This window comes from Stegodyphus dumicola, chromosome 10 (assembly GCF_044657685.1).
Source record: "Stegodyphus dumicola isolate Sdum_Otavi_A_Nest chromosome 10, ASM4465768v1".
NCBI lineage: Eukaryota > Metazoa > Arthropoda > Arachnida > Araneae > Eresidae > Stegodyphus > Stegodyphus dumicola.
Window position 1 is genome coordinate 12,557,178 of NC_140777.1, and position 26,114 is coordinate 12,583,291.

A 26,114-nucleotide genomic window follows, 5' to 3' on the forward strand; every position below is an offset into this window, starting at 1 on the left:
ATTGCGTCATTCAAATTAATCATGCGATCTTACGTAACCGTTAATACCAGATGCCTCTTGCAAAGAATATGTATTGTTTGCCTCTTGACATTCTTTGCCTCTTGACAACCAATCGCCGAATTGTAAACCAAAACTTTTCTCTTCGCGTGCTTCCATCTTTCATAACTACGCACTTCAGCTTTTGCTCTCTACTTTGCTAAGATGTAATTTCGCTGGCTTGCTTTCTATCTCAGCAATATCAAAAATGTAAATCTTCTGTGGAAAGGCACGACTAGAGTGCCAAGTGATTGTGGCCACAAATATCAATTGGAAATAAAAATGGAATTAAAACTGCCTCGACTGCCAAGTTCTTTAAGTACTACGCAATCAAAATTCTTCTTCAGTATGGATCTAATCACGCATCGACACTGCTCCGGTTTTTCCTTTGCTCTTATTATGACATATATATGTATTATTATAAGAAAAGTTGTAAGAACAATACTTAAAAGACCAATTTCGGTCAAAACTTTTTGCGCATTGTGCTGCAAAATTAAGGAAATGAGAAGAAAAATTTTAGTAAGCTCGCCAAAAAGTTACCAAAAGCTGTGGCTCCAAGAAAACTCCAATACTTGCATATACAGCTTGCATCCAACTTGCATATATAGCAGTTATGAAAGTGAAAATGGAAAAAAATTTTGTATATTTACAAGTTCGATTAATAAAAGCTATATGCTAAACATTTTCGGAAATGTTAACACAGTATAAAATAATAGACTATATGCGAAATAAAAAGTAAATTAAAAAACAGAGTAAAATATTAATTGATTGAACAATGTAAAAGGCAAAAAGTATATTAAAATTAAAAAGCGGAAAATGGTTAATATACATATCCCCACTCTGTTATCCAGCTCGGTGAGCTTAGTTCATTGGTCTTAGCTTTCGGTTAAGGTTTTCATGCCTTTAGTTAACCTTATGCATGCAGTAGTTGTAGAATTATCAACAATTTAGGAGTTCAAATGTGACTAGGTCTAACGAGGCCACCATTTATTTCCACTTGAAACTCTTAGTACAATAGTGAATGAACCAGTTTCTTCACCAACTAAAGTGATATAAATATGGAAAAAACATATATATATATATATATTAAAAGACCTCTGAGAGGTTTCAGATTTTAATAGTCGCCCAAAAGGGTTTGTTAATGCTTTAAACGCTCTCGCTGACCTCACTCATTCCTACAAACTTCTTTTTTTTTTTTTTTTTAAATCTTTCTAGCTTTATTACTAAGTATTATTTTCTTTGCACTTACGCCATATATAATTCAATAACAAAATTACAAAAATTTTAAAAGCATCATAGCAGTACACCTTTAGAATTTCCGATGCAGCGTAACATACATTGTTGACATAAAAAAATTTTAAAAGCAACATAGCAGTATACGTTTAGAATTTCCGATGCAGTGTTGGCCTATATTTTCTTTCTTTCTTTCTTTCTTTTTTTTTTATTTTTTTTTTCAATTCATTATATCAGTGTTCAGTTTCTATTAAGATGGCTTTACAAAGCTTGACTTTTTATGAATTACGTTTTGTGTGTATTCCTGTTTCTGTGTTGTGTTTATTAATTATAATTCTCTTTGCACTAATTCCACATGAAATTCTATTCAACAGCAAAATCACAAATTATTTAAAAACAGCATATCTTAAGAATTTTCGATAAAAAGTCTCGCGCTGGACATAAAAATGTTTTTTTCCCCTTATAGTGTTCCTATTGCTCGCTTTGAAATTGTTGACTATGTTAATCAAAGCTTGTCAACGATCAAAAGTTAAAGTTTTATAGAAAATGAAATAGATAGTAAAACAAATTCCAAATTTGGGCTTCCAGATGCGCATATTCGAGTGAAAGACTACGGTATTCAAACTTTTATGCTCTGGGTACCGTTGTTCCTTCATAGTGCGAGAAATATACATAACATTCAAACAGATTCTTCATTATTTCATTTTTTTTAATGCAGGGCTCTAATATTTGGTGGCAACAATTTGAAATGCAAAACGCCGTTTATAGTGAACCCACGCAAAATGCCAAAACGGAATTAATAGCTCTTCTGGGCAAATTACGCCTTTGGGCTTTTATCTGAAATCAAAAATTCGTTAAATTTTACAAAATATGAAACAGATAATAAAACAAATTACAAATTTGGGCTTGCAATGCATTATACGAGTAGAAACATATGTTATTCAAAATTCAATGGCTCTAAGTATCGTCGTTTTATCACAATGCGAGAAACATACATACATTTATGCAAATTCTTCATTATTTAATTTCTTTAACTATAAGACACGGCTGTAATAATTGGTGGCAACATTTTGAAAAGTGAAGCGGCATTTAAAGTTTTCAACGCAAAATGCCAAAACGAAATTAATAGGCCTTTTGAGGTAACGCCTTTTAGGCTAAAAAAATCTGAAAGCTTTCAGATTTTACATTGCGTCCAAAGGGGCGTTTTTTTAACATTGTGTGTGCTAGCTTTATTAATATCACGTTCTTCGTACTTAAATCATAAACAGTTAAACAGCGATATCTCAAAATAATTTTAAAATGAGCATATCTTTAGAATTTCTGATACACAGTCTCGCGAGCTGCAGATGAATTTTCTTTTTTCGTACAGTGTTGCCATTGCTCACTTTGAAATCTGGAGTTTCTTAATCAAAAAATTCCCTAAAGTGTTATAATATATGAAATCGATAATAAAACAAATTCCATATTTGGGCTTCCAGATGCCCATATTCGGAGGAGGATTACGTTATTCAAAATTCGATGGCTCAAGTTACCGTTGTTTTATCACAGTGCGAGAACCGTACGTACTTTTATGCAGATTCTTCCTTATTTAATTCCTTCAAATATAAGACAGGGCTGTAATATTTGGTGACAACAATCTGAAACGTGAACCGACATCTACAATGAATTGACGCAAATTGACAAAACGAAATTAATAGCCCTTTTCGAGCTAACCCTCCTTTGGGTTAAAAAAGAATTCTGAAAGTTTTCAGATTGTATATTACGCCTAAAATGGCTTTTTTAAACGTTTTGTGTGTTACCTTTATTTATTAAATATCAAGCGTTTCGCGCTTAAACCATAAAATTCAATTCCACAGCAGTATCACAGAATAATTTAAAAAGTTCATATCTTTAGAATTTCTGATACACAGTTCCTCGTGCTGGAAATGAAATGAAAATTTGTTGCTTTTTCCGTTATTTTTGTCATTGCTCGCTTTGAAATCGTTAAGTTTCTTAATCAAAAACTCATAAAAACTTTACAAAGTATGAAATAGATAATAAAAACAAATTCCAAATTTGGGCTTCCAGATGCCCATATTCGGGTGAAGACGTATGTACTTTTCCGTAGAACGTTGTCTCTGCTCTCTTTGAAATCGTTGAGCTTTTTAATTCGTAATTGTTTTTGAAAATATGAAGTACATAATAAAGCAAATTCAAAATTCAGATTTTCAGGTGCCCATTTTCGGGTTTAGGACTACGTTATTCAGAGATGAATGGCTCTAGTCATTTTTTCACAGAGCGAGAAAAATGAAAATTCTTTATTTTTTTAATTTCTTTAAATATAAGGCAGGGCAATAATATTTGGTGGCAGCAGTTTGAAAAGTGGTACGTCGTTTATAGTGATTCAGCTCAAAATGCCGTTTCGAAACTAATATCCCATTCAGAGCTAACATCCCTTTGGAGTTAATAAATAACTATACCATTCTTCCTCTCATATTTTTACCCGTTTTTTAAGCAATTTTATATCCCAGAATTCGAGAAGGTATCCTTTTGCGATTAGTTTAGTTTACAAGGAAAGTGGTTACAATAGGAACAGAAAAGTAGTTATGTGTAAACTACTGGTAACTATCACAACCTTATTTCATTAAAAGAAAGATAAATTCCAATCAGAATACATAGTAATATTAATATTACTAGCAGCTTCGCTGCCAGCCTTCGTCTGGCTTTTAAATGTACCGGAAAAATGGCTGAAGGGAACACCAAACGTTAAATTAAAAAACTGCTTAGAATTTTTACGTATAACATAGGTTATTAAGTATAACAAAATTACAATGAAATAAGCAATATCCCTTAACACAAATATTAATTATCCTGATAAATAAATTAACTAACTTCTCTTTCCCAAATCTTAAGAACTCAAATGGTATAAAGGAGGTTAAGAACTTTGTTTCCTAAAAGAAATCACCCAAAACTTGTCAATATCTTAAAAACAGTGAAATGAGCAATAAATAACATAAAAGAATACAAAAAACAAAAAATTCTGAAAAGCAAAGTATAATTAATGCTATTTTATCTTATATTTTCAATAGAAAAAAAGTACAATGAAATAAGCTATATCTCTTAATACAAATATTAATTATCCTAATAAAGAAATTAACCAACTTTCCGTTGAAGAAGAAAAAAAGCATGCGAAACGTTTCAATATCTTACAAACAGAAGCAAAAAATAACATGAAAGAAACTCAAAAAAAACATAAAATTCCTCACAGAATTTTACTTTGCAGAACAACTTTATCAAAAAAAAAAAATCAATAAAAATGTATTATATATATAAAAGAATGACAATGAAATATGCCAATGTCTTAAAAACAGTAACATGAAAAATACAATGAAAAACTGTTGCCAAACCCATATTTCTAAAAGAATGAAACTATTCAAAATGATGCGATTTCATCAAAAATCTATCAACAACAATAAGACAGGAAAATTGTTGCCAAAACCACATATTTAAAGATATGAGATGTGAGAAAAGTACTTGAAGCTTCATTTAAAAAAAATGTTTTTTTAAATGCAAAATATTATCATTTTTCCAAAATTCTTTTTGTACTGCTTTAGTCGCAAGGATGAAAGTTTAAGGTGTGCAAAAATCAAAGAAAAATAAACGGTACATTTTTAAAAATAAACTTTTTTAGAAAAAATCCCGTTGAAAAGGGTGTTAAGCTCACTTTGTTAAATAAATTCGTATTGAATCGATTTATTGAAACACGAAATTTATTTTAAGTTTGTAAAATAGCTAAGTGCCTATGTTTCATGACGATGTGAAAATGGAGTGTGTAGAGTAAAATCTCTCTTTCCTGTAGCCCATTATGTCTCAAAAGGACGCGATTTCGTCCCAAAACGTAAAATAAAAACAATTCGAATTCGAATTTCGAAAAAATCGCTTCGAGGTGCACTGGCTCTTGTCTAGATGCACCTATGTACCAAATTTGGTAGCCGTGGGTCTATTAGCTTAAGCGCAGCGCAAACGAAAGACACACAGACACACACACAGACAGACACTTTCTTTTATTATATGTAGAGATTAACATACGAGTGATACTGAGCCAATATGTGATGGAAACAGAGGCGAGCTAGTTGCTAGTTACAGCTACCTTGTAAGGCCTTAGGGACACCTCACATGAATGAGTTTTGATCGCAGTTCCTAAGAGCGACATCGAAGGAATGATGGAGAAGAGGGAGCAACAAAATACCCCAGATTTCGAAAGGTCGAACACGTCAACATAAAGCTGTGATGAGTTGCAACGTAAGCAATAGGAGTAAAGTGAAATGACTGCTTGGAAAGTTTCTTACGTGGGAAAACACCTGCCACGTCCGGATAGCTTAAGGAAGAATATGTACAAAACAAGTCTCAAACAATAAATTTGAAGGAAACTAAAATGGAGGAACTGTTAATACAAAAGGGAAATAATGATATAAACTGAATTCACTGAATAAAAATAATCAAGGGAATACAATTTGCAAATAAACTAGCCCTCAGAGGGAAACGTTATGAACGATAGAAAAAAAGGGGAAATTGTACGATTATATTTTAAACTTTCAGAATCTTGTTCTAAAATGCTGGAGTTAAATTCGCGAGGAAGCAGAGTATATTTGTTTTCAGCTATCGGTTAAAAAATAGGCTAATTTTGATTCATTAAATATTAATAAAATACGTAATCGTAATTATTATTTAATTACACTGAAATAAATCACCACCCAAATAAAACTTCCAATTAAAAATCTTTCAAATATCCCTTTAAGAAATGCGTTATAAAAGTTATATACTTTATAAACTCCTCACACTCTTTCAAAACAGTCTTGAAAAAGTCATAAAAATGACAACTTTTCAGGTCACATATTTGTATGAAACACCTGTTACCTCAAGTTCTTTATGAGTTGTTATTTACACAAGAAAGGAAATTAAGATAAACGACATAATGATGATGAGAACACAGTAAAAAACATTAATGCAGCGTAAAAGGTAACTGTTCCTTACGTGACGTCATAATGAAGGCTTAGTTTTGGGTGAAAAAGTGTCTAAAAATAAGTAAATGGCTAGCAGCTTGTTTTAGATATTATGTTACAGAAGTACGGTTAACACCGTGTAAAAGCTTTATGATAATTCTTTTGTTGCTTGGAAATGTGACGCTGGTGCATTATTAGAACAAAATGGGATAATAATTATGCCGCAATAAAAACCAATCTCGCTACTTTATAACACTTGATATTAAATAATAAATTTGCTATTGAATTTCATTCCCTCCCATCACAGAAGGAGGTCAAGTTTTTGTGGATCAATCGATGATCCGATAATGACATCTTGTAAAACGACTTAAAAAGCTTTCGCGAATTTAATGAACCTTTACCTATGGAACGACGAGAGAATACATTTTTTTTATTAATTGCACATTGAATAATTCATCAAATTAATCGATTATACATTTAATCGTATCAAGTTACAAGTCAAGAAAGAATTTAAAAAAAAAATTGCCAAAATAGGCACACACACACACACAAAAAGTCTTAAGCCGATAATTGAATCTTTGCGCCCATAAAAAGGAACGTAATAAAAAGGACGTAAGAGCTACAGGGAAAAAAAAATGGCGCTGTCGAAGTATACAGCAGTGGATGACTTACAACGCCAGGGCGGGAACTTGAAGAAGGGTTAGATGCAACAGGAATTTCAACCGCGATGGGGAAAAAAAAAGTTTCCTGTTTGTTGGAGAACAATTTCTGCTATATGAGACGAAGAAGAAAGAAAAGATGGCTAAATGAAGTGGCGGTGGCTCGAACGGCTGTTAATATCTTGGAGAAGCGGGACAAACATTAATCAAGAGAAGACGCTCGATACTTTTCTGGTGGCAAAAGTCTGCAGATAATGGAGGCTGGCTTGATAAGAAGAATGCTTCTCAAACTATGAATCCCTCTTTATTAAGATAGGCTCCTTTTTTATTATGTGCCTCTGGTTATGCTTTTCACTGGAGCATCCTCTTTCTTGAAGAGCACTCGCCCAAAGTATGAGCATGCAAAGAGGATGATAAGCTTTAGTTCGCAAATTCCCAAGATTCAGTTATTAAAATGGGCCCTGGACTTGACTTTCGAGAAAGTTATCCTATGTTCTTCGGGTTATTCTTTGCATATTTGTGTAAGTTATTATTCATGGAATTTCGCATGTAATACCTCATCTGAAATTCAGTCGTGATAAATGAGTTTCCTAATCTTTGCTTATTTTTAATTATTGTGCTAAACGGTAGCTCAGATTTGGGAGGGAAAAAGTTATTTACTTTTTCTCTATTTGGAAGAAAAAAAAGAAACTTATCTTGCTATAACAGAAATCTGATGCGTACACCACATGACTTTTTTGTACGAAATATTGAACTCCTTTTTCCTGCATTTCATTTAAACTTATTTCCTCGAATTTCATTAGACATATATTTCTCTTTTAGTTTATTTCTCACTTGATTAATTGAATGAGAGGCAAAAATACATAAAAACTCAAAATATCTTCATTAAAAATTGAAAACTGACACATGACTTTTTTGTACGAAATATTAAACCCCTTTTTCCTGCATTTCATTTAAACTTATTTCCTCGAATTTCATTAGACATATATTTCTCATTTAGTTTATTTCTCACTTGATTAATTGAATGAGAGGCAAAAATACATAAAAACTCAAAATATCTTCATTAAAAATTGAAAACTGACACATGACTTTTTTGTACGAAATATTAAACCCCTTTTTCCTGCATTTCATTTAAACTTATTTCCTCGAATTTCATTAGACATATATTTCTCTTTTAGTTTATTTCTCACTTAATTAATTGAATGAGAGGCAAAAATACATAAAAACTCAAAATAACTTCATTAAAAATTGAAAAATGACACATGACTTTTTTGTACGAAATATTAAACCCCTCTTTTCCTGCATTTCATTTAAACTTATTTCCTCGAATTTCATTAGACATATATTTCTCATTTAGTTTATTTCTCACTTGATTAACTGAATGAGAGGCAAAAATACATAAAAACTCAAAATATCTTCATTAAAAATTGAAAACTGACACATGACTTTTTTGTACGAAATATTAAACCCCTTTTTCCTGCATTTCATTTAAACTTATTTCCTCGAATTTCATTAGACATATATTTCTCATTTAGTTTATTTCTCACTTGATTAATTGAATGAGAGGCAAAAATACATAAAAACTCAAAATATCTTCATTAAAAATTGAAAACTGACACATGACTTTTTTGTACGAAATATTAAACCCCTTTTTCCTGCATTTCATTTAAACTTATTTCCTCGAATTTCATTAGACATATATTTCTCTTTTAGTTTATTTCTCACTTAATTAATTGAATGAGAGGCAAAAATACATAAAAACTCAAAATATCTTCATTAAAAATTGAAAACTGACACATGACTTTTTTGTACGAAATATTAAACCCCTTTTTCCTGCATTTCATTTAAACTTATTTCCTCGAATTTCATTAGACATATATTTCTCTTTTAGTTTATTTCTCACTTAATTAATTGAATGAGAGGCAAAAATACATAAAAACTCAAAATATCTTCATTAAAAATTGAAAAATGACACATGACATTTTTGTACGAAATATTAAACCCCTTTTTCCTGCATTTCATTTAAACTTATTTCCTCGAATTTCATTAGACATATATTTCTCATTTAGTTTATTTCTCACTTGATCAATTGAATGAGAGGCAAAAATACATAAAAACTCAAAATATCTTCATTAAAAATTGAAAACTGACACATGACTTTTTTGTACGAAATATTAAACCACTTTTTCCTGCATTTCATTTAAACTTATTTCCTCGAATTTCATTAGACATATATTTCTCATTTAGTTTATTTCTCACTTGATTAATTGAATGAGAGGCAAAAATACATAAAAACTCAAAATATCTTCATTAAAAATTGAAAAATGACACATGACTTTTTTGTACGAAATATTAAACCCCTTTTTCCTGCATTTCATTTAAACTTATTTCCTCGAATTTCATTAGACATATATTTCTCTTTTAGTTTATTTCTCACTTAATTAATTGAATGAGAGGCAAAAATACATAAAAACTCAAAATATCTTCATTAAAAATTGAAAAATGACACATGACTTTTTTGTACGAAATATTAAACCCCTTTTTCCTGCATTTCATTTAAACTTATTTCCTCGAATTTCATTAGACATATATTTCTCATTTAGTTTATTTCTCACTTGATTAATTGAATGAGAGGCAAAAATACATAAAAACTCAAAATATCTTCATTAAAAATTGAAAAATGACACATGACTTTTTTGTACGAAATATTAAACCCCTTTTTCCTGCATTTCATTTAAACTTATTTCCTCGAATTTCATTAGACATATATTTCTCTTTTAGTTTATTTCTCACTTAATTAATTGAATGAGAGGCAAAAATACATAAAAACTCAAAATATCTTCATTAAAAATTGAAAAATGACACATGACTTTTTTGTACGAAATATTAAACCCTTTTTTCCTGCATTTCATTTAAACTTATTTCCTCGAATTTCATTAGACATATATTTCTCATTTAGTTTATTTCTCACTTAATTAATTGAATGAGAGGCAAAAATACATAAAAACTCAAAATATCTTCATTAAAAATTGAAAAATGACACATGACTTTTTTGTACGAAATATTAAACCCCTTTTTCCTGCATTTCATTTAAACTTATTTCCTCGAATTTCATTAGACATATATTTCTCTTTTAGTTTATTTCTCACTTAATTAACTGAATGAGAGGCAAAAATACATAAAAACTCAAAATATCTTCATTTAAAATTGAAAAATGACACATGACTTTTTTGTATGAAATATTAAACCCCTTTTTCCTGCATTTCATTTAAACTTATTTCCTCGAATTTCATTAGACATATATTTCTCATTTAGTTTATTTCTCACTTGATTAATTGAATGAGAGGCAAAAATACATAAAAACTCAAAATATCTTCATTAAAAATTGAAAAATGACACATGACTTTTTTGTACGAAATATTAAACCCCTTTTTCCTGCATTTCATTTAAACTTATTTCCTCGAATTTCATTAGACATATATTTCTCATTTAGTTTATTTCTCACTTGATTAATTGAATGAGAGGCAAAAATACATAAAAACTCAAAATATCTTCATTAAAAATTGAAAACTGACACATGACTTTTTTGTACAAAATATTAAACCCCTTTTTCCTGCATTTCATTTAAACTTATTTCCTCGAATTTCATTAGACATATATTTCTCTTTTAGTTTATTTCTCACTTAATTAATTGAATGAGATGCAAAAATACATAAAAACTCAAAATATCTTCATTAAAAATTGAAAAATGACACATGACTTTTTTGTACGAAATATTAAACCCCTTTTTCCTGCATTTCATTTAAACTTATTTCCTCGAATTTCATTAGACATACATTTCTCATTTAGTTTATTTCTCACTTTATTAATTGAATGAGAGGCAAAAATACATAAAAACTCAAAATATCTTCATTAAAAATTGAAAAATGACACATGACTTTTTTGTACGAGATATTAAACCCCTTTTTCCTGCATCTTATTTAAACTTATTTCCTCGAATTTCATTAGACATATATTTCTCTTTTAGTTTATTTCTCACTTAATTAATTGAATGAGAGGCAAAAATACATAAAAACTCAAAATATCTTCATTTAAAATTGAAAAATGACACATGACATTTTTGTACGAAATATTAAACCCCTTTTTCCTGCATTTCATTTAAACTTATTTCCTCGAATTTCATTAGACATATATTTCTCATTTAGTTTATTTCTCACTTGATTAATTGAATGAGAGGCAAAAATACATAAAAACTCAAAATATCTTCATTAAAAATTGAAAAATGACACATGACTTTTTTGTACGAAATATTAAACCCCTTTTTCCTGCATTTCATTTAAACTTATTTCCTCGAATTTCATTAGAAATATATTTCTCATTTAGTTTATTTCTCAATTGATTAATTGAATGAGAGGCAAAAATACATAAAAACTCAAAATATCTTCATTAAAAATTGAAAACTGACACATGACTTTTTTGTACGAAATATTAAACCCCTTTTTCCTGCATTTCATTTAAACTTATTTCCTCGAATTTCATTAGACATATATTTCTCATTTAGTTTATTTCTCACTTGATTAATTGAATGAGAGGCAAAAATACATAAAAACTCAAAATATCTTCATTAAAAATTGAAAACTGACACATGACTTTTTTGTACGAAATATTAAACCCCTTTTTCCTGCATTTCATTTAAACTTATTTCCTCGAATTTCATTAGACATATATTTCTCTTTTAGTTTATTTCTCACTTAATTAATTGAATGAGAGGCAAAAATACATAAAAACTCAAAATATCTTCATTAAAAATTTAAAAATGACACATGACTTTTTTGTACGAAATATTAAACCCCTTTTTCCTGCATTTCATTTAAACTTATTTCCTCGAATTTCATTAGACATATATTTCTCATTTAGTTTATTTCTCACTTGATTAATTGAATGAGAGGCAAAAATACATAAAAACTCAAAATATCTTCATTAAAAATTGAAAAATGACACATGACTTTTTTGTACGAAATATTAAACCCCTTTTTCCTGCATTTCATTTAAACTTATTTCCTCGAATTTCATTAGACATATATTTCTCTTTTAGTTTATTTCTCACTTAATTAATTGAATGAGAGGCTAAAATACATAAAAACTCAAAATATCTTCATTAAAAATTGAAAAATGACACATGACTTTTTTGTACGAGATATTAAACCCCTTTTTCCTGCATTTCATTTAAACTTATTTCCTCGAATTTCATTAGACATATATTTCTCTTTTAGTTTATTTCTCACTTAATTAATTGAATGAGAGACAAAAATACATAAAAACTCATAATATCTTCATTTAAAATTGAAAAATGACACATGACTTTTTTGTACGAAATATTAAACCCCTTTTTCCTGCATTTCATTTAAACTTATTTCCTCGAATTTCATTAGACATATATTTCTCATTTAGTTTATTTCTCACTTGATTAATTGAATGAGAGGCAAAAATACATAAAAACTCAAAATATCTTCATTAAAAATTGAAAAATGACACATGACTTTTTTGTACGAAATATTAAACCCCTTTTTCCTGCATTTCATTTAAACTTATTTTCTCGAATTTCATTAGACATATATTTCTCATTTAGTTTATTTCTCACTTGATTAATTGAATGAGAGGCAAAAATACATAAAAACTCAAAATATCTTCATTAAAAATTGAAAACAGACACATGACTTTTTTGTACGAAATATTAAACCCCTTTTTCCTGCATTTCATTTAAACTTATTTCCTCGAATTTCATTAGACATATATTTCTCATTTAGTTTATTTCTCACTTAATTAATTGAATGAGAGGCAAAAATACATAAAAACTCAAAATATCTTCATTAAAAATTGAAAAATGACACATGACTTTTTTGTACGAAATATTAAACCCCTTTTTCCTGCATTTCATTTAAACTTATTTCCTCGAATTTCATTAGACATATATTTCTCTTTTAGTTTATTTCTCACTTAATTAACTGAATGAGAGGCAAAAATACATAAAAACTCAAAATATCTTCATTTAAAATTGAAAAATGACACATGACTTTTTTGTATGAAATATTAAACCCCTTTTTCCTGCATTTCATTTAAACTTATTTCCTCGAATTTCATTAGACATATATTTCTCATTTAGTTTATTTCTCACTTGATTAATTGAATGCGAGGCAAAAATACATAAAAACTCAAAATATCTTCATTAAAAATTGAAAAATGACACATGACTTTTTTGTACGAAATATTAAACCCCTTTTTCCTGCATTTCATTTAAACTTATTTCCTCGAATTTCATTAGACATATATTTCTCTTTTAGTTTATTTCTCACTTAATTAATTGAATGAGATGCAAAAATACAAAAAAACTCAAAATATCTTCATTAAAAATTGAAAAATGACACATGACTTTTTTGTACGAAATATTAAACTCCTTTTTCCTGCATTTCATTTAAACTTATTTCCTCGAATTTCATTAGACATACATTTCTCATTTAGTTTATTTCTCACTTGATTAATTGAATGAGAGGCAAAAATACATAAAATCTCAAAATATCTTCATTAAAAATTGAAAAATGACACATGACTTTTTTGCACGAAATATTAAACCCCTTTTTCCTGCATTTCATTTAAACTTATTTCCTCGAATTTCATTAGACATATATTTCTCATTTAGTTTATTTCTCACTTGATTAATTGAATGAGAGGCAAAAATACATAAAAACTCAAAATATCTTCATTAAAAATTGAAAAATGACACATGACTTTTTTGCACGAAATATTAAACCCCTTTTTCCTGCATTTCATTTAAACTTATTTCCTCAAAATTTCATTAGACATACATTTCTCATTTAGTTTATTTCTCACTTGATTAATTGAATGAGAGGCAAAAATACATAAAAACTCAAAATATCTTCATTAAAAATTGAAAAATGACACATGACTTTTTTGCACGAAATATTAAACCCCTTTTTCCTGCATTTCATTTAAACTTATTTCCTCGAATTTCATTAGACATATATTTCTCATTTAGTTTATTTCTCACTTAATTAATTGAATGAGAGGCAAAAATACATAAAAACTCAAAATATCTTCATTAAAAATTGAAAAATGACACATGACTTTTTTGTACGAGATATTAAACCCCTTTTTCCTACATTTCATTTAAACTTATTTCCTCAAATTTCATTAGAAATATATTTCTCTTTTAGTTTATTTCTCACTTAATTAATTGAATGAGAGGCAAAAATACATAAAAACTCAAAATATCTTCATTTAAAATTGAAAAATGACACATGACTTTTTTGTACGAATTATTAAACCCCTTTTTCCTGCATTTCATTTAAACTTATTTCCTCGAATTTCATTAGACATATATTTCTCATTTAGTTTATTTCTCACTTGATTAATTGAATGAGAGGCAAAAATACATAAAAACTCAAAATATCTTCATTAAAAATTGAAAAATGACACATGACTTTTTTGTACGAAATATTAAACCCCTTTTTCCTGCATTTCATTTAAACTTATTTCCTCGAATTTCATTAGACATGTATTTCTCATTTAGTTTATTTCTCACTTGATTAATTGAATGAGAGGCAAAAATACATAAAAACTCAAAATATCTTCATTAAAAATTGAAAAATGACACATGACTTTTTTGTACGAAATATTAAACCCCTTTTTCCTGCATTTCATTTAAACTTATTTCCTCGAATTTCATTAGACATATATTTCTCATTTAGTTTATTTCTCACTTGATTAATTGAATGAGAGGCAAAAATACATAAAAACTCAAAATATCTTCATTAAAAATTGAAAACTGACACATGATTTTTTTGTACGAAATATTAAACCCCTTTTTCCTGCATTTCATTTAAACTTATTTCCTCGAATTTCATTAGACATATATTTCGCTTTTAGTTTATTTCTCACTTAATTAATTGAATGAGAGGCAAAAATACATAAAAACTCAAAATATCTTCATTAAAAATTGAAAAATGACACATGACTTTTTTGTACGAAATATTAAACCCCTTTTTCCTGCATTTCATTTAAACTTATTTCCTCGAATTTCATTAGACATATATTTCTCATTTAGTTTATTTCTCACTTGATTAATTGAATGAGAGGCAAAAATACATAAAAACTCAAAATACCTTCATTTAAAATTGAAAAATGACACATGACTTTTTTGTACGAAATATTAAACCCCTTTTTCCTGCATTTCATTTAAACTTATTTCCTCGAATTTCATTAGACATATATTTCTCATTTAGTTTATTTCTCACTTGATTAATTGAATGAGAGGCAAAAATACATAAAAACTCAAAATATCTTCATTAAAAATTGAAAAATGACACATGACTTTTTTGTACGAAATATTAAACCCCTTTTTCCTGCATTTCATTTAAACTTATTTCCTCGAATTTCATTAGACATATATTTCTCATTTAGTTTATTTCTCACTTGATTAATTGAATGAGAGGCAAAAATACATAAAAACTCAAAATATCTTCATTAAAAATTGAAAACAGACACATGACTTTTTTGTACGAAATATTAAACCCCTTTTTCCTGCATTTCATTTAAACTTATTTCCTCGAATTTCATTAGACATATATTTCTCATTTAGTTTATTTCTCACTTAATTAATTGAATGGGAGGCAAAAATACATAAAAACTCAAAATATCTTCATTAAAAATTGAAAAATGACACATGACTTTTTTGTACGAAATATTAAACCCCTTTTTCCTGCATTTCATTTAAACTTATTTCCTCGAATTTCATTAGACATATATTTCTCTTTTAGTTTATTTCTCACTTAATTAACTGAATGAGAGGCAAAAATACATAAAAACTCAAAATATCTTCATTTAAAATTGAAAAATGACACATGACTTTTTTGTATGAAATATTAAACCCCTTTTTCCTGCATTTCATTTAAACTTATTTGCTCGAATTTCATTAGACATATATTTCTCATTTAGTTTATTTCTCACTTGATTAATTGAATGAGAGGCAAAAATACATAAAAACTCAAAATATCTTCTTTAAAAATTGAAAAATGACACATGACTTTTTTGTACGAAATATTAAACCCCTTTTTCCTGCATTTCATTTAAACTTATTTCCTCGAATTTCATTAGACATATATTTCTCATTTAGTTTATTTCTCACTTGATTAATTGAATGAGAGGCAAAAATACATAAAAACTCAAAATATCTTCATTAAAAATTGAAAACTGACACATGACTTTTTTGTACGAAATATTAAACCCCTTTTTCCTGCATTTCATTTAAACTTATTTCCTCGAATTTCATTAGACATATATTTCTCTTTTAGTTTATTTCTCACTTAATTAATTGAATGAGATGCAAAAATACATAAAAACTCAAAATATCTTCATTAAAAATTGAAAAATGACACATGACTTTTTTGTACGAAATATTAAACCCCTTTTTCCTGCATTTCATTTAAACTTATTTCCTCGAATTTCATTAGACATACATTTCTCATTTAGTTTATTTCTCACTTGATTAATTGAATGAGAGGCAAAAATACATAAAAACTCAAAATATCTTCATTAAAAATTGAAAAATGACACATGACTTTTTTGCACGAAATATTAAACCCCTTTTTCCTGCATTTCATTTAAACTTATTTCCTCGAATTTCATTAGACATATATTTCTCATTTAGTTTATTTCTCACTTAATTAATTGAATGAGAGGCAAAAATACATAAAAACTCAAAATATCTTCATTAAAAATTGAAAAATGACACATGATTTTTTGTACGAAATATTAAACCCCTTTTTCCTGCATTTCATTTAAACTTATTTCCTCGAATTTCATTAGACATATATTTCTCTTTTAGTTTATTTCTCACTTAATTAATTGAATGAGAGGCAAAAATACATAAAAACTCAAAATATCTTCATTAAAAATTGAAAAATGACACATGACTTTTTTGTACGAAATATTAAACCCCTTTTTCCTGCATTTCATTTAAACTTATTTCCTCGAATTTCATTAGACATATATTTCTCAATTAGTTTATTTCTCACTTAATTAATTGAATGAGAGGCAAAAATACATAAAAACTCAAAATATCTTCATTAAAAATTGAAAAATGACACATGACTTTTTTGTACGAAATATTAAACCCCTTTTTCCTGCATTTCATTTAAACTTATTTCCTCGAATTTCATTAGACATATATTTCTCATTTAGTTTATTTCTCACTTGATTAATTGAATGAGAGGCAAAAATACATAAAAACTCAAAATATCTTCATTAAAAATTGAAAAATGACACATGACTTTTTTGTACGAAATATTAAACCCCTTTTTCCTGCATTTCATTTAAACTTATTTCTTCGAATTTCATTAGACATATATTTCTCATTTAGTTTATTTCTCACTTGATTAATTGAATGAGAGGCAAAAATACATAAAAACTCAAAATATCTTCATTAAAAATTGAAAACAGACACATGACTTTTTTGTACGAAATATTAAACCCCTTTTTCCTGCATTTCATTTAAACTTATTTCCTCGAATTTCATTAGACATATATTTCTCTTTTAGTTTATTTCTCACTTAATTAATTGAATGAGATGCAAAAATACATAAAAACTCAAAATATCTTCATTAAAAATTGAAAAATGACACATGACTTTTTTGTACGAAATATTAAACCCCTTTTTCCTGCATTTCATTTAAACTTATTTCCTCGAATTTCATTAGACATATATTTCTCATTTAGTTTATTTCTCACTTAATTAATTGAATGAGAGGCAAAAATACATAAAAACTCAAAATATCTTCATTAAAAATTGAAAAATGACACATGACTTTTTTGTACGAAATATTAAACCCCTTTTTCCTGCATTTCATTTAAACTTATTTCCTCGAATTTCATTAGACATATATTTCTCTTTTAGTTTATTTCTCACTTAATTAACTGAATGAGAGGCAAAAATACATAAAAACTCAAAATATCTTCATTTAAAATTGAAAAATGACACATGACTTTTTTGTACGAAATATTAAACCCCTTTTTCCTGCATTTCATTTAAACTTATTTCCTCGAATTTCATTAGACATATATTTCTCATTTAGTTTATTTCTCACTTGATTAATTGAATGAGAGGCAAAAATACATAAAAACTCAAAATATCTTCATTAAAAATTGAAAAATGACACATGACTTTTTTGTACGAAATATTAAACCCCTTTTTCCTGCATTTCATTTAAACTTATTTCCTCGAATTTCATTAGACATATATTTCTCATTTAGTTTATTTCTCACTTGATTAATTGAATGAGAGGCAAAAATACATAAAAACTCAAAATATCTTCATTAAAAATTGAAAACAGACACATGACTTTTTTGTACGAAATATTAAACCCCTTTTTCCTGCATTTCATTTAAACTTATTTCCTCGAATTTCATTAGACATATATTTCTCTTTTAGTTTATTTCTCACTTAATTAATTGAATGAGATGCAAAAATACATAAAAACTCAAAATATCTTCATTAAAAATTGAAAAATGACACATGACTTTTTTGTACGAAATATTAAACCCCTTTTTCCTGCATTTCATTTAAACTTATTTCCTCGAATTTCATTAGACATATATTTCTCATTTAGTTTATTTCTCACTTAATTAATTGAATGAGAGGCAAAAATACATAAAAACTCAAAATATCTTCATTAAAAATTGAAAAATGACACATGACTTTTTTGTACGAAATATTAAACCCCTTTTTCCTGCATTTCATTTAAACTTATTTCCTCGAATTTCATTAGACATATATTTCTCTTTTAGTTTATTTCTCACTTAATTAACTGAATGAGAGGCAAAAATACATAAAAACTCAAAATATCTTCATTTAAAATTGAAAAATGACACATGACTTTTTTGTATGAAATATTAAACCCCTTTTTCCTGCATTTCATTTAAACTTATTTCCTCGAATTTCATTAGACATATATTTCTCATTTAGTTTATTTCTCACTTGATTAATTGAATGAGAGGCAAAAATACATAAAAACTCAAAATATCTTCATTAAAAATTGAAAAATGACACATGACTTTTTTGTACGAAATATTAAACCCCTTTTTCCTGCATTTCATTTAAACTTATTTCCTCGAATTTCATTAGACATATATTTCTCTTTTAGTTTATTTCTCACTTAATTAATTGAATGAGATGCAAAAATACATAAAAACTCAAAATATCTTCATTAAAAATTGAAAAATGACACATGACTTTTTTGTACGAAATATTAAACCCCTTTTTCCTGCATTTCATTTAAACTTATTTCCTCGAATTTCATTAGACATATATTTCTCATTTAGTTTATTTCTCACTTGATTAATTGAATGAGAGGCAAAAATACATAAAAACTCAAAATATCTTCATTAAAAATTGAAAACTGACACATGACTTTTTTGTACGAAATATTAAACCCCTTTTTCCTGCATTTCATTTAAACTTATTTCCTCGAATTTCATTAGACATATATTTCTCTTTTAGTTTATTTCTCACTTAATTAATTGAATGAGATGCAAAAATACATAAAAACTCAAAATATCTTCATTAAAAATTGAAAAATGACACATGACTTTTTTGTACGAAATATTAAACCCCTTTTTCCTGCATTTCATTTAAACTTATTTCCTCGAATTTCATTAGACATACATTTCTCATTTAGTTTATTTCTCACTTGATTATTTGAATGAGAGGCAAAAATACATAAAAACTCAAAATATCTTCATTAAAAATTGAAAAATGACACATGACTTTTTTGCACGAAATATTAAACCCCTTTTTCCTGCATTTCATTTAAACTTATTTCCTCGAATTTCATTAGACATATATTTCTCATTTAGTTTATTTCTCACTTTATTAATTGAATGAGAGGCAAAAATACATAAAAACTCAAAATATCTTCATTAATAATTGAAAAATGACACATGACTTTTTTGTACGAGATATTAAACCCCTTTTTCCTGCATCTTATTTAAACTTATTTCCTCGAATTTCATTAGACATATATTTCTCTTTTAGTTTATTTCTCACTTGATTAATTGAATGAGAGGCAAAAATACATAAAAACTCAAAATATCTTCATTAAAAATTGAAAACTGACACATGACTTTTTTGTACGAAATATTAAACCCCTTTTTCCTGCATTTCATTTAAACTTATTTCCTCGAATTTCATTAGACATATATTTCTCTTTTAGTTTATTTCTCACTTAATTAATTGAATGAGATGCAAAAATACATAAAAACTCAAAATATCTTCATTAAAAATTGAAAAATGACACATGACTTTTTTGTACGAAATATTAAACCCCTTTTTCCTGCATTTCATTTAAACTTATTTCCTCGAATTTCATTAGACATACATTTCTCATTTAGTTTATTTCTCACTTGATTAATTGAATGAGAGGCAAAAATACATAAAAACTCAAAATATCTTCATTAAAAATTGAAAAATGACACATGACTTTTTTGCACGAAATATTAAACCCCTTTTTCCTGCATTTCATTTAAACTTATTTCCTCGAATTTCATTAGACATATATTTCTCATTTAGTTTATTTCTCACTTAATTAATTGAATGAGAGGCAAAAATACATAAAAACTCAAAATATCTTCATTAAAAATTGAAAAATGACACATGACTTTTTTGTACGAAATATTAAACCCCTTTTTCCTGCATTTCATTTAAACTTATTTCCTCGAATTTCATTAGACATATATTTCTCTTTTAGTTTATTTCTCACTTAATTAATTGAATGAGAGGCAAAAATACATAAAAACTCAAAATATCTTCATTAAAAATTGAAAAATGACACATGACTTTTTTGTACGAAATATTAAACCCCTTTTTCCTGCATTTCATTTAAACTTATTTCCTCGAATTTCATTAGACATATATTTCTCAATTAGTTTATTTCTCACTTAATTAATTGAATGAGAGGCAAAAATACATAAAAACTCAAAATATCTTCATTAAAAATTGAAAAATGACACATGACTTTTTTGTACGAAATATTAAACCCCTTTTTCCTGCATTTCATTTAAACTTATTTCCTCGAATTTCATTAGACATATATTTCTCATTTAGTTTATTTCTCACTTGATTAATTGAATGAGAGGCAAAAATACATAAAAACTCAAAATATCTTCATTAAAAATTGAAAAATGACACATGACTTTTTTGTACGAAATATTAAACCCCTTTTTCCTGCATTTCATTTAAACTTATTTCCTCGAATTTCATTAGACATATATTTCTCATTTAGTTTATTTCTCACTTGATTAATTGAATGAGAGGCAAAAATACATAAAAACTCAAAATATCTTCATTAAAAATTGAAAACAGACACATGACTTTTTTGTACGAAATATTAAACCCCTTTTTCCTGCATTTCATTTAAACTTATTTCCTCGAATTTCATTAGACATATATTTCTCTTTTAGTTTATTTCTCACTTAATTAATTGAATGAGATGCAAAAATACATAAAAACTCAAAATATCTTCATTAAAAATTGAAAAATGACACATGACTTTTTTGTACGAAATATTAAACCCCTTTTTCCTGCATTTCATTTAAACTTATTTCCTCGAATTTCATTAGACATATATTTCTCATTTAGTTTATTTCTCACTTAATTAATTGAATGAGAGGCAAAAATACATAAAAACTCAAAATATCTTCATTAAAAATTGAAAAATGACACATGACTTTTTTGTACGAAATATTAAACCCCTTTTTCCTGCATTTCATTTAAACTTATTTCCTCGAATTTCATTAGACATATATTTCTCTTTTAGTTTATTTCTCACTTAATTAACTGAATGAGAGGCAAAAATACATAAAAACTCAAAATATCTTCATTAAAAATTCAAAACTGACACATGACTTTTTTGTACGAAATATTAAACCCCTTTTTCCTGCATTTCATTTAAACTTATTTCCTCGAATTTCAGTAGACATATATTTCTCTTTTAGTTTATTTCTCACTTAATTAATTGAATGAGATGCAAAAATACATAAAAACTCAAAATATCTTCATTAAAAATTGAAAAATGACACATGACTTTTTTGTACGAAATATTAAACCCCTTTTTCCTGCATTTCATTTAAACTTATTTCCTCGAATTTCATTAGACATACATTTCTCATTTAGTTTATTTCTCACTTGATTAATTGAATGAGAGGCAAAAATACATAAAAACTCAAAATATCTTCATTAAAAATTGAAAAATGACACATGACTTTTTTGCACGAAATATTAAACCCCTTTTTCCTGCATTTCATTTAAACTTATTTCCTCGAATTTCATTAGACATATATTTCTCATTTAGTTTATTTCTCACTTAATTAATTGAATGAGAGGCAAAAATACATAAAAACTCAAAATATCTTCATTAAAAATTGAAAAATGACACATGATTTTTTGTACGAAATATTAAACCCCTTTTTCCTGCATTTCATTTAAACTTATTTCCTCGAATTTCATTAGACATATATTTCTCTTTTAGTTTATTTCTCACTTAATTAATTGAATGAGAGGCAAAAATACATAAAAACTCAAAATATCTTCATTAAAAATTGAAAAATGACACATGACTTTTTTGTACGAAATATTAAACCCCTTTTTCCTGCATTTCATTTAAACTTATTTCCTCGAATTTCATTAGACATATATTTCTCAATTAGTTTATTTCTCACTTAATTAATTGAATGAGAGGCAAAAATACATAAAAACTCAAAATATCTTCATTAAAAATTGAAAAATGACACATGACTTTTTTGTACGAAATATTAAACCCCTTTTTCCTGCATTTCATTTAAACTTATTTCCTCGAATTTCATTAGACATATATTTCTCATTTAGTTTATTTCTCACTTGATTAATTGAATGAGAGGCAAAAATACATAAAAACTCAAAATATCTTCATTAAAAATTGAAAAATGACACATGACTTTTTTGTACGAAATATTAAACCCCTTTTTCCTGCATTTCATTTAAACTTATTTCCTCGAATTTCATTAGACATATATTTCTCATTTAGTTTATTTCTCACTTGATTAATTGAATGAGAGGCAAAAATACATAAAAACTCAAAATATCTTCATTAAAAATTGAAAACAGACACATGACTTTTTTGTACGAAATATTAAACCCCTTTTTCCTGCATTTCATTTAAACTTATTTCCTCGAATTTCATTAGACATATATTTCTCTTTTAGTTTATTTCTCACTTAATTAATTGAATGAGATGCAAAAATACATAAAAACTCAAAATATCTTCATTAAAAATTGAAAAATGACACATGACTTTTTTGTACGAAATATTAAACCCCTTTTTCCTGCATTTCATTTAAACTTATTTCCTCGAATTTCATTAGACATATATTTCTCATTTAGTTTATTTCTCACTTAATTAATTGAATGAGAGGCAAAAATAAATAAAAACTCAAAATATCTTCATTAAAAATTGAAAAATGACACATGACTTTTTTGTACGAAATATTAAACCCCTTTTTCCTGCATTTCATTTAAACTTATTTCCTCGAATTTCATTAGACATATATTTCTCTTTTAGTTTATTTCTCACTTAATTAACTGAATGAGAGGCAAAAATACATAAAAACTCAAAATATCTTCATTTAAAATTGAAAAATGACACATGACTTTTTTGTATGAAATATTAAACCCCTTTTTCCTGCATTTCATTTAAACTTATTTCCTCGAATTTCATTAGACATATATTTCTCATTTAGTTTATTTCTCACTTGATTAATTGAATGAGAGGCAAAAATACATAAAAACTCAAAATATCTTCATTAAAAATTGAAAAATGACACATGACTTTTTTGTACGAAATATTAAACCCCTTTTTCCTGCATTTCATTTAAACTTATTTCCTCGAATTTCATTAGACATATATTTCTCTTTTAGTTTATTTCTCACTTAATTAATTGAATGAGATGCAAAAATACATAAAAACTCAAAATATCTTCATTAAAAATTGAAAAATGACACATGACTTTTTTGTACGAAATATTAAACCCCTTTTTCCTGCATTTCATTTAAACTTATTTCCTCGAATTTCATTAGACATATATTTCTCATTTAGTTTATTTCTCACTTGATTAATTGAATGAGAGGCAAAAATACATAAAAACTCAAAATATCTTCATTAAAAATTGAAAACTGACACATGACTTTTTTGTACGAAATATTAAACCCCTTTTTCCTGCATTTCATTTAAACTTATTTCCTCGAATTTCATTAGACATATATTTCTCTTTTAGTTTATTTCTCACTTAATTAATTGAATGAGATGCAAAAATACATAAAAACTCAAAATATCTTCATTAAAAATTGAAAAATGACACATGACTTTTTTGTACGAAATATTAAACCCCTTTTTCCTGCATTTCATTTAAACTTATTTCCTCGAATTTCATTAGACATACATTTCTCATTTAGTTTATTTCTCACTTGATTATTTGAATGAGAGGCAAAAATACATAAAAACTCAAAATATCTTCATTAAAAATTGAAAAATGACACATGACTTTTTTGCACGAAATATTAAACCCCTTTTTCCTGCATTTCATTTAAACTTATTTCCTCGAATTTCATTAGACATATATTTCTCATTTAGTTTATTTCTCACTTTATTAATTGAATGAGAGGCAAAAATACATAAAAACTGAAAATATCTTCATTAATAATTGAAAAATGACACATGACTTTTTTGTACGAGATATTAAACCCCTTTTTCCTGCATCTTATTTAAACTTATTTCCTCGAATTTCATTAGACATATATTTCTCTTTTAGTTTATTTCTCACTTGATTAATTGAATGAGAGGCAAAAATACATAAAAACTCAAAATATCTTCATTAAAAATTGAAAACTGACACATGACTTTTTTGTACGAAATATTAAACCCCTTTTTCCTGCATTTCATTTAAACTTATTTCCTCGAATTTCATTAGACATATATTTCTCTTTTAGTTTATTTCTCACTTAATTAATTGAATGAGATGCAAAAATACATAAAAACTCAAAATATCTTCATTAAAAATTGAAAAATGACACATGACTTTTTTGTACGAAATATTAAACCCCTTTTTCCTGCATTTCATTTAAACTTATTTCCTCGAATTTCATTAGACATACATTTCTCATTTAGTTTATTTCTCACTTGATTAATTGAATGAGAGGCAAAAATACATAAAAACTCAAAATATCTTCATTAAAAATTGAAAAATGACACATGACTTTTTTGCACGAAATATTAAACCCCTTTTTCCTGCATTTCATTTAAACTTATTTCCTCGAATTTCATTAGACATATATTTCTCATTTAGTTTATTTCTCACTTAATTAATTGAATGAGAGGCAAAAATACATAAAAACTCAAAATATCTTCATTAAAAATTGAAAAATGACACATGACTTTTTTGTACGAAATATTAAACCCCTTTTTCCTGCATTTCATTTAAACTTATTTCCTCGAATTTCATTAGACATATATTTCTCTTTTAGTTTATTTCTCACTTAATTAATTGAATGAGAGGCAAAAATACATAAAAACTCAAAATATCTTCATTAAAAATTGAAAAATGACACATGACTTTTTTGTACGAAATATTAAACCCCTTTTTCCTGCATTTCATTTAAACTTATTTCCTCGAATTTCATTAGACATATATTTCTCAATTAGTTTATTTCTCACTTAATTAATTGAATGAGAGGCAAAAATACATAAAAACTCAAAATATCTTCATTAAAAATTGAAAAATGACACATGACTTTTTTGTACGAAATATTAAACCCCTTTTTCCTGCATTTCATTTAAACTTATTTCCTCGAATTTCATTAGACATATATTTCTCATTTAGTTTATTTCTCACTTGATTAATTGAATGAGAGGCAAAAATACATAAAAACTCAAAATATCTTCATTAAAAATTGAAAAATGACACATGACTTTTTTGTACGAAATATTAAACCCCTTTTTCCTGCATTTCATTTAAACTTATTTCCTCGAATTTCATTAGACTTATATTTCTCATTTAGTTTATTTCTCACTTGATTAATTGAATGAGAGGCAAAAATACATAAAAA